The sequence below is a fragment of the Cebus imitator genome, unplaced genomic scaffold (assembly GCF_001604975.1).
Source record: "Cebus imitator isolate Cc_AM_T3 unplaced genomic scaffold, Cebus_imitator-1.0 Scaffold182, whole genome shotgun sequence".
NCBI classification, from domain to species: Eukaryota; Metazoa; Chordata; class Mammalia; order Primates; family Cebidae; genus Cebus; species Cebus imitator.
The window spans coordinates 2,250,626-2,266,361 of record NW_016107497.1 but is presented as its reverse complement, the minus strand read 5'-3'; the positions used below and the strand labels follow the sequence as shown (position 1 = coordinate 2,266,361).

The 15,736-nt window shown below is 34.8% G+C and overlaps 1 protein-coding gene across 1 annotated transcript in view; it reads right to left on the bottom strand.

Annotated features, from left to right (window-relative positions):
* Positions 1-15,736, bottom strand: part of CNTN5 (contactin 5) — a 1,396,301-nt gene that overhangs the window by 649,573 nt on the left and 730,992 nt on the right. The window lies entirely within an intron of this gene.

Below are 15,736 nucleotides of genomic sequence, written 5' to 3'. Positions count from 1 at the left end.
TTGCTTTCTAACCACACTACTAGAAGCAGAAACAGATGCTCCAGGCAAAAGATTGCTCACGAAAGATTCTAATGAGATGAAAAAGTATGAATATAAATTGCACCTTATCTCTGATGCTTTAAGAGGGAATTTTCTGAAAGATTATGTTTAGAAAGATATTGTTCCTGTGATGAGCATAAATGCTCACACTTAATTTCACTTATTGCATATGATATTTCTAATTCTTCTGTCTCTTAAGGAGGAGCTCTACAGTACATTTAGTTAGATTTTGGCAACATTTACTCTGTCTTCCTGGGAAAACAAAGTTTATTATCTTTTTTCCCCTGACAGAAGCAGCTTACCTCTCAGATAGAAAGGAACATATTCAAATTTCTCAAACTTTAGACACATTATTCCTGGAGCCCATAAAAACAGTGTAGAGAGATATCAATCTGATGCAGTTACAATATTGCTCTAATGGACGCTTATAGTTTTATGCTCTACAACTAAAATCAAATAGTAGTTGAGGTATAAGACTATCATCACTGAAATTCTCTTCTCAAACTGTCAAGGAAACATTTCTTTTTTACAGGTAAGATAGATATTAAATCTTATGTTAAAAGCTTCGAATATTTTATAGTGAAAAGACATGAAATACTAATATATAGAAACATCTCAAAGTATATCAATTTAATGTAGATTTATACATAATATGGAGGTAAAATTTTTTCCTCAAAAATTAAAAAAAAACATATTTATCCACATACAGGTTAAGCTATTAGAGACAAGAATAAAATTTTTTTTTCTCTCGTATATCAATCCATAGATGAGCAGACATTTTTCGGCTGAGTGGCTCTGCCATACTTCACTTTTGGCTTTAACTTACACATACATGGCAGATGGAACAGTTTCTGCCATGTCCCAACAAGCAGTAAGGAGGAAAGGAGCAAGAAAGGCAACATCCTATGCTCCTATGCTTTCAAGGGCAGAAACTAGTAGCAGTATTCGCATCCCACTGGCCAAAGCATAGTTATACGGCTACACTTAGCTATGAAGCAGACTGGGTGTGGTGGCCCCCAATGACACCGTCAAGGAACCATGATAAAACTAAAGCAGACTTGCTCTAAATAAGAGGTGTGTTAGATGAAAAAGTAGCAGGAAATTTAAGCTGATTGTCCTTTTAGCCCACATGAGAAAATTCTCTTGAAATTAAAATAGTAATGTCCAGATTCAGATAACATTTTATATTCTTTAAAGCTGTTTACTGGATTTTGAAATAACTAGTTTCAAACTGAAAGTATTCCAGGGTAAATTTAACTGAAATTGTGAGATTGGGCCACTGAGGTTTCAGGTACTCTTTTTAATTTAAAATATTTAAAAATAATATATAATATTTAATTTAAAAATGTTATTTCAATGCCAGCTAATATTTACTGAGTCTATACAACGTGCCAAGCATGGTTCTAAGAATTTTTCATACAGTAACTTACTTAATTTTAATAAGGATCCTTTGAAGTAGGTACTATCATATTAAAGGTTAGAAGATTGAGAATCAGAGAGATGAAATATTTTTTACTTTGTTTTTTAAACCTTTTTCCCCTTCTTTTTTCTTTTTTTAATCCCCTTCTCCCAATACAGGTTGAGAATCCTTTTTCTCAAAATGCTTGGGACTAGGGTATTATGCATTTTCCAACTTTGGAAAGCAAAGTTTGAAGGAAAGTTTGTATACACTGAACCATCAGAAAGCCGAAGTGTCACTGTCTCAGCCACCCATGTGGATAATCTGTAGTTTTCTGACATCACCATTGTATCTCCATTTTGGCTGAATTCACAGGCTACCAATAAGCAATCATGTTCTTACATTCATTCTAATAAAAGTGCCTAACAATAAACATATGATATACTATTAATACAGTGAAAAAATAGTGTTTTGAGGGTACCTGACTTTGACCAGTCACATGAAGTCAGGTGGGGAATTTCCCACTTGTGGCATCATATTAGCACTCAAAAAGTATCAACTTTTGGAGAATTATGGATTTCAAAGTTTTCGATCAGGAAAAAATGTAGGATTTTTTATTTTAAATGGAAATATTATGATGTTGCTCTATGCTACTCAGTACAGACACAACCCCTGAACCTGCTGTAAAACTGAGAGGCAGAACTGCTGTAATTTGTGGTCAGGGAACATAGCAGTATCATGAGAAATCCCATTCTGTTGTGTTAATATCTGGTTTGTTAATTAATGTTGGGATCACTTTGATTCAATTTCCTTTAAATAGTGACTCATCGAAGGTCAGGGATGTTCTCACTGATGCTTTGTCTGATAATTCTTCATATGCAAACCTGTTGCAAACGCCACAAAATTTGTCAACCTATGGTAACTAACCCACAACCATAAAAAGGAGCTTCCAGCTCTTTTACAGTTGCACCATAGTCCACATTGCCAACAGAGATGAACATCTTCTCTTCAATGGACATGATCACTGAATCAGATTGTCTGGAGGTAGACTCATATTTATTTTGCTCTCCTATCTCATTATTTAGTTCTATTCTCTCAGCTTTTTCTTCCATATCCCAGACTCAATCTTTGATGACTTCCAGCTCTGGAGAGACTGAATTATGAAGAAATAGAAAATCTGAACAAACCAATAATGAGTAACGAGACTGTGATGGTAAATTTAATACATCAACTTCACTGGCTTAACAGATACTCAGATGGCTGAGTATCTGTAAAATATTATTTCTGGGCATGTCTCTAAGGAAGTTTCCAGAAGAGATTAGCATTTGAATCAGTAGAGTGAGTAAAGAAGATCCACCTTTACCAATGTGAGTGGGCATCATCCAGACCATTGAGGACCTGGATGGAATGAAAAGGTAGAAAAAGGGCAAGCTCACTCTTTATTCTGGAGCTAGGACATTCATCTTTTTCTGTCCTCGAATGTAATTGTTCCACCTTCTCAGGCCTTCAGACTCTGGGACTTTTACCAGTGACCATCCCACCCCACTCAAATTCTCAGGCCTTCTGAATTGGGCTAAAAGTTACAATACTGGCTCCCTTGGTTCTCAGGCCTTTGGACTCTCATTTAATTATACCATGGGCTTTTCTAGTTCTCCAGCTTGCACACAGCTTATTGAAAAACTTTCTGGACTCTAGAATTATATGAGCTAATTCTTATTATAAATCCCCATCTCTCTCTCTCTCTCTCTCTCTCTCTCTCTCTCTCTCTCTCTCTCTCTCTCCCACACACACACACACACACACACACACTTCTTGTTGATTGTTCCTCTGGAGAATGCTAATACAAAGATTGAATCTAGAGGTAAAGAAAAAAAAAAAAAGATTGGATCCGTAATTATAAACTTTCCCACAAAGAAAAGCCCAGGATTTGATGGCTTCAAGTTGAATTTGGCTAAACATTTAATGAATAATTAATCCCATTATTTCTCAAACTCTTCCAAAAGTTAAAGAGGAGGGAATGGCTGCAAACTCATTTTATAAGACTAACAGTATCCTCACACCAAAGCCAGATAAGAAAACAAACGAAGTAGAGGGCATAATATCACTGAAAAATAAAGATGTAAAACTCCTCAACAGAAAACTAGCAAATTAAATTCAACAGCACATTAAAAAGATAATTCACCATGATCTGATGGGATTGAGACCTGGGATGCAACGAGGACTCAACAAAACAAAAATCAATAAATGTGATACACCTCATTAATAGAATGAAGAATAAAAATCATGTGATTCTATCGATAGATAGAAAACATTTGACAAAATTCAACAGTCTTTTATGATTTAAAACTCTCAAACAATTAGAGAAAAAATGCATTTCAACAGATAAAGCCATGTATGACCAGCCTAAATCTAACATCACACTCGATGAAAAACTATTTTCATCTAAGATCAGGAAAAATACAAGAATTCTGACCTCTACTCAATATAGTATGCTAAAGATCAGCCAGGCTAGGCAGGGAAAAGAAATAAATACATTCAAATTGTGAAAGATGTAAATTGCATATGTTTATAGATTACATGATCTTACTTTTAGAATACTGAAAAGATTGCACCAAAAACTATTAGAACTCATTAAATTAGTAAAGTTGCAAATACAAAATCAACATACAAAACTCAGTAGTACTTCTATATGCTAACAACAAATTATAGAAAATGAAATAAAGAAGGCAATGCTTTCTACAATAGCACCAAAAGAACCATTTAGGAATAAATTTAGCTAATGAGGCAAAATATCTGTATACCAAACCTATAATATATTGATGAAAGAAATTGAAAAAGACACAAATAAATGAAAAGATACCTCATATTCATGGATTGAAAGAATAAATATTGTTAAAATGTCATTACTATTAAAAGCTACCTACAGATTTAATGCAATCTCTATCAAAATTCCAATGCTGTTTCCCACAGCAATAGAAAAATAATCCCAAAATTTATATAGAAGCACAAAAGAACCTGAATAGCCAAAGTAATCTTGAGTAAAAGAAAAAAACTAGAGGCATTACACTTCTCGATTTCAAGACTACTACAAATCTAAAGTTAACAAAACATCATGGTACCAACACAAAAATAGTCATGTAGACCAGCAGTCCACAACTTTTTTGCCTCACAGGCTAGTTTTGTAGAAGACAATTTTTCCACAGACAGCAAGGAGAAGTGTAGGGGAATGAAGATGGTTTCAGGGTAAAACTATTCCACCGTAGACCATAGGGCATTAGAATCTCACAAAAAGTGCAGCAACGTAAGTCCCTCACATGCTCAGTTCACAATTGGGCTCTGCTGCTGTCAGAATATAATGCATGTGGTCATACCTCTGGCAGGAGGTGGAGCTCAGACAGTAATGCTTGTTTGCCTGCTGCTCACCTCTTGCTGTGTGGCCTAGTTCCTAAAAGTCCATGGACCAGTAGTAGTCTGTGGACAGGGGTGGAGGACCCTCAGTGTAAACTAACAGATCAGAACAGAGAGTCTGGAAATAAATACATGCATTTACGTTCAGTTGAAATTTGATTAAAGTGCCAAGGAAACACAATGACAAACAGAGTCTCTTCAGTACAATTTTGTTGGGAAAACTCGGTATCCACATGGAAAAAAAATGAAATCAGAACTGTATCTCACTCTATATACAGAAATCAAATCCAAATGGGCTAAAGACTTAAATATAAGTCCTGAAAGTATAAAATTACTGGAAGAAAATACAGGAAAAAATATTCACATTGGTTTGGCAAAAGATTTTTTTTTTTTTTAATATGACCCCAAATGCATAGTTGCTGTTTCAAACAAAACCTTAAATACATGCAGGCAACCTTGATGTGGCAGTGGTCTTATCTGATCTTACAAGAGCCAAGACTTCGTAACTTTTTAAAATTCTTTTAGTGTTACCTTTTTGGTAATACTTCCCTGAACTTATCTGTCACCTCCACCAATGGAAGACTGATTTCATCACTGCTCTTTCTGGCTAGTTGTACAACCTGAATATAGCCCTATACTTTCCATTATGACACTACATTATATTTGTTTATTTGACTGTTTTCCTTACCATTTATAAGCACCTTGGAAGCAGTGCCCACATCTTTTTAAACATTTGTGTCCAGTGTGCCTAACACAGCGATAAAATTTTTCAATGAATAATTATTGAATTGAAAAAAAAAGTCTTCACCTCATATAGAAGGCTTAACTGAGGTTGGCAGGAATGAGAATAGCAAATATTTGAAACTTATGTTACTGGCCCCCTTTGGGACTCACATTAGTAAAAGTAAAGTATCAATCATCATTTTTTTGGATCTAAATTTAAAGAATCCTTTTAACAGAGAAAGGTGCTGTCGATAAAAAGCAGCTTACATAAAATGAAAGCTATTTCACAGGGCTGCCGTTTAAGTTAGCACAGCAAAAAACTGATCAGTTGAGTATGGTAGTCCTACTATTTTTCATCCTTAGCCAAAGGATTTCAGTTTTAACTTGTAAAACCAATGTACCCTAGTAAAAATATCTGTAGATAAACAAACACCGAGCCTTTAGAAAGGAAGGGAAAAGAAATTTGGGATAAAAATGTTTACTGATATTTCCGGGAGGGTTACAGAAGTGTTAGTTTACATTGACCTTAGTGATGGTTTATTTTTGCTCTTCCAGCATTTGGAAAGTTGTATCTTCTTTTCTTCAATTCTGTTTTACTATTGTTCTAATTCAGAAATTTAAAAGGGTAAGCACGGAGGAAAAAGCTGCAATCCATGCCCATCAGGGAATCGTTTCCAAACCAAGAACATACATTTTAGGTCTGCCAATATAAACACTTAATGGAGGAAATTTGCTGAAATGCCAAGCTAGACTTATGTGTGTTTTTTTCCCCACCTTCTGTGTACAAGATCAATGATGACAATCAATCAACTACTAAGGATTGATCTTTGTAACTGTGATATTGAGTAGTAAGGGAAATGAAGGAATAGAAGGCTAAAAATAAGGCCTTTCTTAAAGTTTTGGAATATAGGTCTTAAAATGCAGCTTTGGCATTGGCAGATAAGCCAACTATTCCTCATTTTCCCCAACACAGCATGTGCCTACTCTGTGCTTAAAGAGTCTCAGTCTTTCAGAGTGCAGGGTTAGCATCTACACATCACAATTATAGCTGTTCGAGCACCTTCAACTCTTTTTTTTAGACAGTGTTTCATCCTGTTGCCCAGGATTTAGTGCCATGGCACAATCACTGCTCACTGCAGCCTAGACCTTCTCAGTTCAACCAATCCTCCCATCGTAGCTGCCTGAATAGCTGGAGCTACCACTACAACCAGCTACTTCATATATATATATATATATATATATATATATATATACACACACACACACACACACACACACACACACACGCACACACACACACTCCTGGGCTCAAGTGATCCACCTGCCTCAGCTTCCCAAAGTGCTGAGACTCTAAGCAGGAGTCACAGTGCCCAGCCCCAACACTGTTTAATGGGAACACAGTCTTCTAGGTGTTTTACCTTCTAAAGAGACTTGTTGCTCTGTTGGTTTTTAAGGCCAGAGGTTTATAATCTCTGTAAATCAGAGTAACTTTGTTTGGAAAAGCAGTTAATACTTGTCTCACCCCTGTGAAAAAGAAGTCAGTTAGATATTTGCAATAGAACTGACAATGGGTGGCTTTGGTTCTGAAGGGAAATTAAACGAGCCTGAGTGCTCTCGTCTATAAGCACTATTTTGGCGATACTGCTTTCTTCAACTCAGAGGTCTTTCTTTGGAAGTATATGTCTTCTCCCTCCCCCATTTTCAATATGGCAACAGGTAATTTTTTCTTTTTTAGGGGTGAAAGTTTTCATACTGCATACTAGTTTTTACCGGTGTACAAAAGTCAGGATAAAAAACCATCCTGGTCAACATGGTGAAACCCCGTCTCTACTAAAAATACAAAAAATCAAGCTGGGCATGGTGGCGCGTGCCTGTAATCCCAGCGACTCAGGAGGCTGAGGCAGGAGAATTGCCTGAACCCGGGAGGCGGAGGTTGCGGTGAGCCGAGATCGCGCCATTGCACTCCAGCCTGGGTAATAAGAGCGAAACTGTGTCTCAAAAAAAACATTTCTCATTTTTGTGCTTTAGTTTAAGCTCTATTCAACATCCACTGTTTCTGTATAACTATGGTATTTGTGTTTAATAGGATGAGGATGGGAGGGGTAAAAAAAAAAAAGGTAATAGGATGAGAAGAATTAAATTACAAGAAAAAAATCTGTTGAAGTGCAAGGCTTTAATATTTAGCTGTATTTAAGCAATAATCTCTTCAGATTTCACTGAGTTATTAAAATGACTTGCCCTCATCATTAGGGAGTTATTTATATTTAATTTATGACTTTACAAGGGACTTGTAAATGGGTTTGACTTTTTACAGCTACTAAGAAGCAACTTGTATTAGAAGTCCCCCTGTAGAGTATGAATAGGTGACATCCCTCCTCCACAATCACCAAGAGTCTATTTGTGGGCTCTGCTATATACGATGGTGTAAGAAACATTCATTACCTAGCTAATACATATCAGACCCTTGAAGACTTTATATGTCCTTCACGTAATTTCACTTTATAGGTAAAGAAATTGAGATTCAGAAGGGTTAAGTAACTTGTTCAGACACACACAGTTTTTATGGGACAGATAATACAGCATAAGTAAGTTGATTCTACTATCACATACTTCCACCCAGGAATTCACAATTCAATGAGGAAGACAAATAGCAAAATTATGCTTCCTAATATCTGAACATTAGATTCATCATTTGCAATACTAGGATATATCTTTCCCACAGGTTTGTCTTAAAGATTAAATAAAATATGTATATGAAGAGCATGATTTATATTTGTTCTATGTGCATACATAATCAGGCACAGGATTTAAAATGTCATGTCTAATGTACAAATTCCTGATATAATTGACATTCTTCATTGTTGTTTCAACATGATATCTCTCTCTCTTCCTTCCTCACCAGACTGTTAAATGAGCAAAGCAATGCATTTTTGTTATCCTTTCATTGGAAGTGCTTCGTGGCTAACGTTGAGAGTAGCTAATTTTAACTATTCAAAGCATGTTGCCCACTGCTGAGTTTAGCCACACAAGCTAAGATAAACATGGAAGCATGTAAAGTCCCCTGTGAGGCTGTGAGCTTTCTGAAGGCAGAAGCTTTGCCTTATGTTTCTTGCTACTCTGATACATTAGCACAGGGTCTAAAATGTTGACTGGAAGCATGCCCAACATATCAATATTTTCTGATCTATGAACAGATTCAATTAGACTATAGTAACTAGAAGTATTCCTATCAAGGCAGAGAGTTTCATTAGAAGGAACACTAGGCAGGATGACAGATTTTAGGATTCAGTATAAATTTCTTATCTCAACACAGCTGCTGACTTGTCATGGAATCTTGCACAAGTCTCTAATATACTTTCATGAATATAGTGGATGAATCTGTAAAATAAATATTAAATCATCTGACTCGCTTTTAAAAATAAAGCTATAAATGACAGAATTAAAGTCTTTTGGAGCTAGAAAAGACCCAAGATTGCTTTTTCCTACTTCCTCCCACAACTCTATTTAAAGCTCACAAACCCACTTAAAGCTATCATTCAAAAATATTAATTGATTTGACAAAGTAGCACAAACAATTGGTTATTGAACCAAGGTTTCATGCTTTCCATTCCAGTCTTATCTTTATTATCCTATTAGAAAATATTACATGTTAAGGAAGTACAATCTGATGTAACTTATATTTAGAATATACTCTAGAATTTACAAAACATTTGCTTAAATGACAATCATTCTAACATGATAAGCATTGTCATTTGGACACTTTCCAGGAAAGAACATAGATCAGTGAATTAGGAATTTAAAGACTTATTTACATTCACAAGAGTCTGACCTGGGACTTAGACTGTCCATCTCTCTTTACACTTCCTCCTACTTTAAGTAGTAAAGTACTTGCTGATTTTCACTGGTTGTGTTATGCTATAATTACATGGACTAATCTTTATGTTGTTGTGTACACATAACATTTATTAGTTACATTTTCCTTTTCTTTTATAGATTCTAATTTTTAGCCCTGAAAAATCTTATTTTCTTCAATTATAAATCACAAAATTAAGATACTTTTCTCCTTGTTAGTAAAGTCTTGCAGCCGTAATGGAGGAAATCATGGGGGAATTAGTACTTATAACCTCACCGGGAATATTTATGCAAAACTGCCCACATTATTATATAATAATGTATAATACCAAACAGTCACATGGCAGCAAGACATGATATATACATGTAATGGAAATAATACTTAACCAGTTTTAAGGTAGATAAATCTTACAGAATTCTCATTTAAATGAGCTTTCTAAGTTGAGTAAAACAGTAAGTAGAAAGATTTTGAAGGGCTTGTTTTTAAGCTGTAAATTAACTCTAGAAGACGAAATCTCCTGGGGGGTTTAGAGCAAACTTGTCTTCTAGTGGCTAAATTCATTGAACACATAAGGAAGTGACTATTCAGATACTTGACCCAAGAATAAGAATATTTGCTTACTGATGCCAGTCAGGTGACAGTCTACACAGTTTGAAAACTACATGTGAGCTTGTTTTTTCTCAAATAAATTCTGGCCCTGCAGAGATATCCGTTTCCTGTAAATTCCAGGCATACTTAAGCAGCCTATATAACTTTAAGGCACACTAAATAGATTATGAGACAGGAGGTTTTCATAATATACTGCATCTCAGAATTTAGAAATACAAAAAGAAACAGAAAAGTTGCAGTTGAATTCGACAAATATAGTTCTGTAGCTGCTCAGAAAAACAAACATTACCATTCAATGTTAAATTCCAAAATATTGAAATTGGTGGTCTATGGGAGTTTTTTTTTTTTTTTTTAAAGGTGCAAAACGATTAGTTGTTGTTCTAATTAGAATCTCAATGACAATTTAAACAATGTTATATGATATTATTGCTCTATTATTTTATTGCATTGAATACCTGCTTTGCTGATTGAGATTTACGCACCCTCCACAATCACGAGAGAATTCTTTAAAATCAGTGTCTTCCTCTCTCTCTGTATGTGTGTGTATATGTACAAATAGAGAGAGAGATATATATAGACATATAGAGATATCCTATAGATTCTATTTCTCTGGAGAACTCTGATACACTATAATATGTTCATTTCTCAAACTTACTAATTTTAACCTAATAAAATATAAACTGCTTTAAATTATTATGTAACAAGATCAACAATAAATTAGTAAGTAAAATAAAATATAAATATTTCAGACAACATTTTACTTTAGAAGCAGAATTCCAAAGACGAAGATAGTATTATGGGCAAAAATGTTTGTAGGAAATGTTAGATTCAAGATGGGAACAATAAAATAAAGTTTGAATTGGCAAAAATAAATAGTAATAACAGAAAATAAAGAGTATTTAAGCTGAGCAGAAAACATAAGCAGATAGCTGGATTTAACAGCATACTTACCATGTTCAGTAAAGCAGTAACAGGCTACACTTCCTAGGGGTTCTTGAATTTTTTTGAACACTGTCAAAGGAGATCATTGATAATGAATGCTAGATATCCATATTTCTTCAGTTAAAATTTTTCAAATTCATTGGAGTGTTCTGTGCTTATTCAGCAAGTATGTATCACTGAATGATTTGCTAAAATTTCTGATGGTGCAGGTTGATAATTACAGCTGATGCCCGCTGAAGGAGTGGCCGAGGGCTGAAATCCGGACTACATCTCCTCACCAAGCCAGGACTACAAACATCAGGAGGGAAGGAAGTTTCTTTCTAATTCACTCAAATCTCCCTAGGAGCCAGATGCAGTCCTAACACACACACATTCTCTCCACATTTCTTCTCTCTCGCTTCAAAAATGGAGAATTCCATTCTTGTTATCTTGTTTGAGTTTCTCAAGACTTAACTAAATCTTATTTATATAATGTAATACCAAGACTATGATAATACCTCAAGCTTAACAAGCAAGTTCTCCTTTTATTTACTTTGCACCGATGACAATTATTAAGATGAGTAAATTTGTTCCATGCAATTACTCTCAAACCCCAGATTGTACTAATTTTTCTTATCATCTCAGTAACCTTTCCATTCCTACAGCTCTTTAGAGAAGGAAAAGCTCTTATAGTACATATTAATATGCCTAGCTAATAACAGAAAATAAAGCAAAATTATTTTCTTTTGGTTATTTGAAAAACACTTTTGCTTTAAAATTGAAATTATTATTTCTCAAGGTTATTTAAATCTAATCATACTATTGTCAAAATTTTGAAATAATCTTATAGTATTTGATAATGTTTTCAGATTGAAGATATACTTATCACCAAGTGTGAGCAAGTTAGTGGGGGAAATAACACTTGCCAAAAGCTTAACATATGAAGATCAATGTATTTTACCCTACAGACAACCCAAGGTTATGGTCATATTTAACACACCCTGTCCCTTGTGCCAGCTGAAAGTTTTAAAAGCTCCTTGCCTAGACTTAATATTTCAGGTCAATTTACTCACATATTTTCAGTGCACACTGTGTGTCAGATTCTATAGTAAAACTGATGCATCGCTATAAAAATCTCTTTAAATGGAAGCAAAAAGGAAGACTAAGTCAAGTAACTGACTTGGTAAGAAACCCCATCTGAATTTCAGACCCCATTCTCCCATCAGGGGGCACTGTTGTATAATCATTCATGGGACTTTAGTTTTTTCTGCCATCTCCAAGCCCCTCCACCTTTCCATCCTTTCTAGTAATAAGATACATGCTCAGGTCAAATGGAATCCCAGAATTTTTCAGAGTTGTGTTTTATTTATTTATTCATTCAGAATGGATGAATATTTTAATATTTTTAATATTTACGGTTTTCAAGCCTGATCTTTAAGATGGTGTAAATGCAAATCTGAGGTGTAAGATTCCAAAAAATATAATCTGTCTTGAAGCTAAATTTCACACTTTCCCTACTATGTATTTCTTTAAAGTAAAAACTAGATTTTATGTATTTTTTAATAATTGAGTTTCATCCCTATCATTTTCACTACTTCCTCATACGACCCATCTTGATAAAGGAATTACCCATATTTTAAGAGGGGTAAATTTTCAGCTTTAGGTCATGTTAGTTTCCAAATTTGTATTCTTATAAATGAACTTTTAGAGTCCATACGGGAATAACAATTATGCTCTGTGTGGTAAAAGTATAGTAAGAAGAATGTTTGGAAAACAGCTATAAAGACAGCAAAGTCTAAATGAAAGTGAGCAACACAGAAGAAGGTGGTCAAAATAAAAGACCAAAGGGTAACAGGCCTCAGGAGACTCAAATGTTTGAACTCCTAATCCATCATCAATTTTTATTACATCTGAGCCTTGTAAGGCGTCTGGTTCCTTATACACAAGTACATACAGGCACACACAATTTACGCTCATATGTGTATCAAGTGTAAGCTAGAGGTGATTCTAATATTTTGCTTCATGACAACAGAGAAAAGACACTTTTGACACACGTTTTAAACAAAACCACCTTATTATTTACATTTCTTCTACATGCCTAAAACCCTCTTTAGTGCCTGTGGAATAGAGTCTGAGTTCCTTTGCCTGAATTTCAAGCTCTAGGTCCTGTGGCATTTGAATACCTCTTCAGTTTCATTTCTCACTCACCATGTTTTCCTCTAGTGAGCACATTTTCTACACTCAAGGTTCTATACACACACTGACACACACACACACACACACGTTACTGTTTTAGGAATATATAATTTTTTTCTTATACCCTGCCTTTTCTAGGTTACTTTTTCTGCTTCCAGTACTTTCATTCTATTATTTCTTCACCTGGCCAATTCCAGGATATCCTGAGATGAACTGGGCATCAATTTGTCTAAAAGCTCTCTTATGCTACCTATTTCAATTTCCTAGAGCTGCTACAACCAAATACCAAAGGCTAGGTGGCTTAAATGATAAAAAATTATTTTTTCATAGTTCTGGAGACTAGAAGTTTAAGATCAAAATGTTGACAGGTTTGGAGACCTTTCTTCGGAGGCCTCTCTGCTTACCTTGTAGGTGGCTGGTTCCTCACTGTGTCTCTCTGAGTATCCAAACCTCCCCCTCTAAAAAGGATACCAGTCAGATTGGATTAAGGCCCATCTTAATAGCCTCATCTTAATCATCACTTTACAGGCTGTTATCTACAAACTCAGTCACGTTCTGAGATACTTTGGGTTAAGATGTCAACATATGACTTGAGGAAGTTTGGAGGCATAATTCAGCCCTTACCACTGCCTAAACTAATCTGTATGCTCCTTTTTCTGTGATCTCATACTATATTCTATATTCTCTAATACTGCATAGACATTTTCTGTTTAGTTCTATGAACTTTTGTTTCCTCAACCAAACTTGAAGTAATGTAAATATATTTTACTAAAGATGCATCACAACTCAAAGATTTTACACTTTAAAAACATAGTTCATGGAAATCACTAGACATCACTGATGGTAAGACAATTTATTTTAGTGATGTTAATAAGTGAAAAAAATGCATCTTCTAACTGATAAAATATTATACTTATCCTATCCTCGAGACTTAGTTGAGTAATCTCCATTAGAAACTCAGGAAATAGATTTTGAATTCAAGGATTAATGTAGCTTCATAACTTATGTAAAATGGGAAATTTGGAATTACACCAATTTTAAATAAATTATGCCTCATAGAAAATATATATTCAAATTAGTTATTTGGAAAGAATCCAAAGATTAGTACCCATATGCTTGTATTATTTTTTCAGTTTGCTTTCACTATGTTTCAGAACTAATAAATTGCAAAACAGAGACCAGAAATAAAGAAATTGAAAAAAGAGAAATCAAGAAATAAATTCTGATTCTGAGTCTAGATATCTATCCACTTTTTCAAGCTACTAGGAATGTAGTTCTATCTTCTTAATTCATTGGTCAGAAATAAGGTGTTGTGTGGCTTCATGTTTATGATATGTATTTTTGTCAACAGCAATGTAACACTTATATTCCATCTTGGACCATAAGAATGTTTAAATTGGAAGATAATTACAGGAGATTCAGGAGAACAATAAATATGAATACTATTATAAGTTACTTATAGTAATCTGATTGAAAAATTGGTAAAGAAATTCATGGTAAGGGCAGAAATTGAGTTGGACTTTAAAAGATTTGTTAGAAGGGTATGTGTGTGCATGTGTGTGTGTGTATTACAGGGTGGTTAAAGAGTTTTTCTCTTTCACAAAAATAAAAGGGTAGGACTACAAAATGTGGAGATTTCTGAAACTTGAGCAGAGAAGGCATTATTAGGCAAAATATGAGACTTGCTATGGTCACTATGCTTGAGAATATTGCTTAATTTATTATTTGTTGCTTACTATCCTTATGATTTTCTTATGTATTTTGGCATAAGTGATCACAAACTTTGTAATTCCCCACTGCTAATCCATTTGTTTATTGTGAATGGTGATAGGAAGAATTGTATACAAGGCTATGTCTTAAATACAAATGACTTTATCTTATTTAATACTTAATCACTTTGAGTAGGTACTATCTCTTTTTTCTATACATACATACAGATATAGATAGGCCTAGCGAAGTGTATCTAAGAAAACCAAAACATTTGATGTAGATATCACTGTCAATGTGTACTTCTACTATTGTTCTCACACTTCAAGAATTATGATCTCATTTACAGGGTTAACTGGTGTTGTTTCCTGAGCTTGAATCAAGTAATAAATTTAACTCTTCCAGATCTTGGATGTAAGAAAACTGTATCTTATAAACACATCAGATACAACTGTGTAACACAGTTGTTGCAAAATGCTGTCTTGACCCCATTTTGCGGCCTTGACTGGAGGCCAATCTGTTCCCCTCTAGGGCAGCTGATGCAGTTGCCTCAACTCCTTCCTTTATCAGACCCCTACATTCCGTGCGCGTCTGCACCAACCGAATTGCCCCAGGCCTGGGCTCCACACCAGAAGGAACACCTCTTAGGCTCCGGATCCTGTCAAAATTATTCAAATTAGCTGATCCACAGTAAGCCTGAGAAACCTAGCTAATCCCACCCTCTTTGCCTTAGATAAGTTTGCTGTTACACTGTTCCTAGATGCAGCCCCTGTGTAGTCCTGCAACTTTGCTGAAAGCTGTAACAGAACTCTGCTTTCCATCTATCCAAGTGTCTGTGTTTTGTCCCACTCTCAAAAGAAATATTAAATCTACCAATCTGA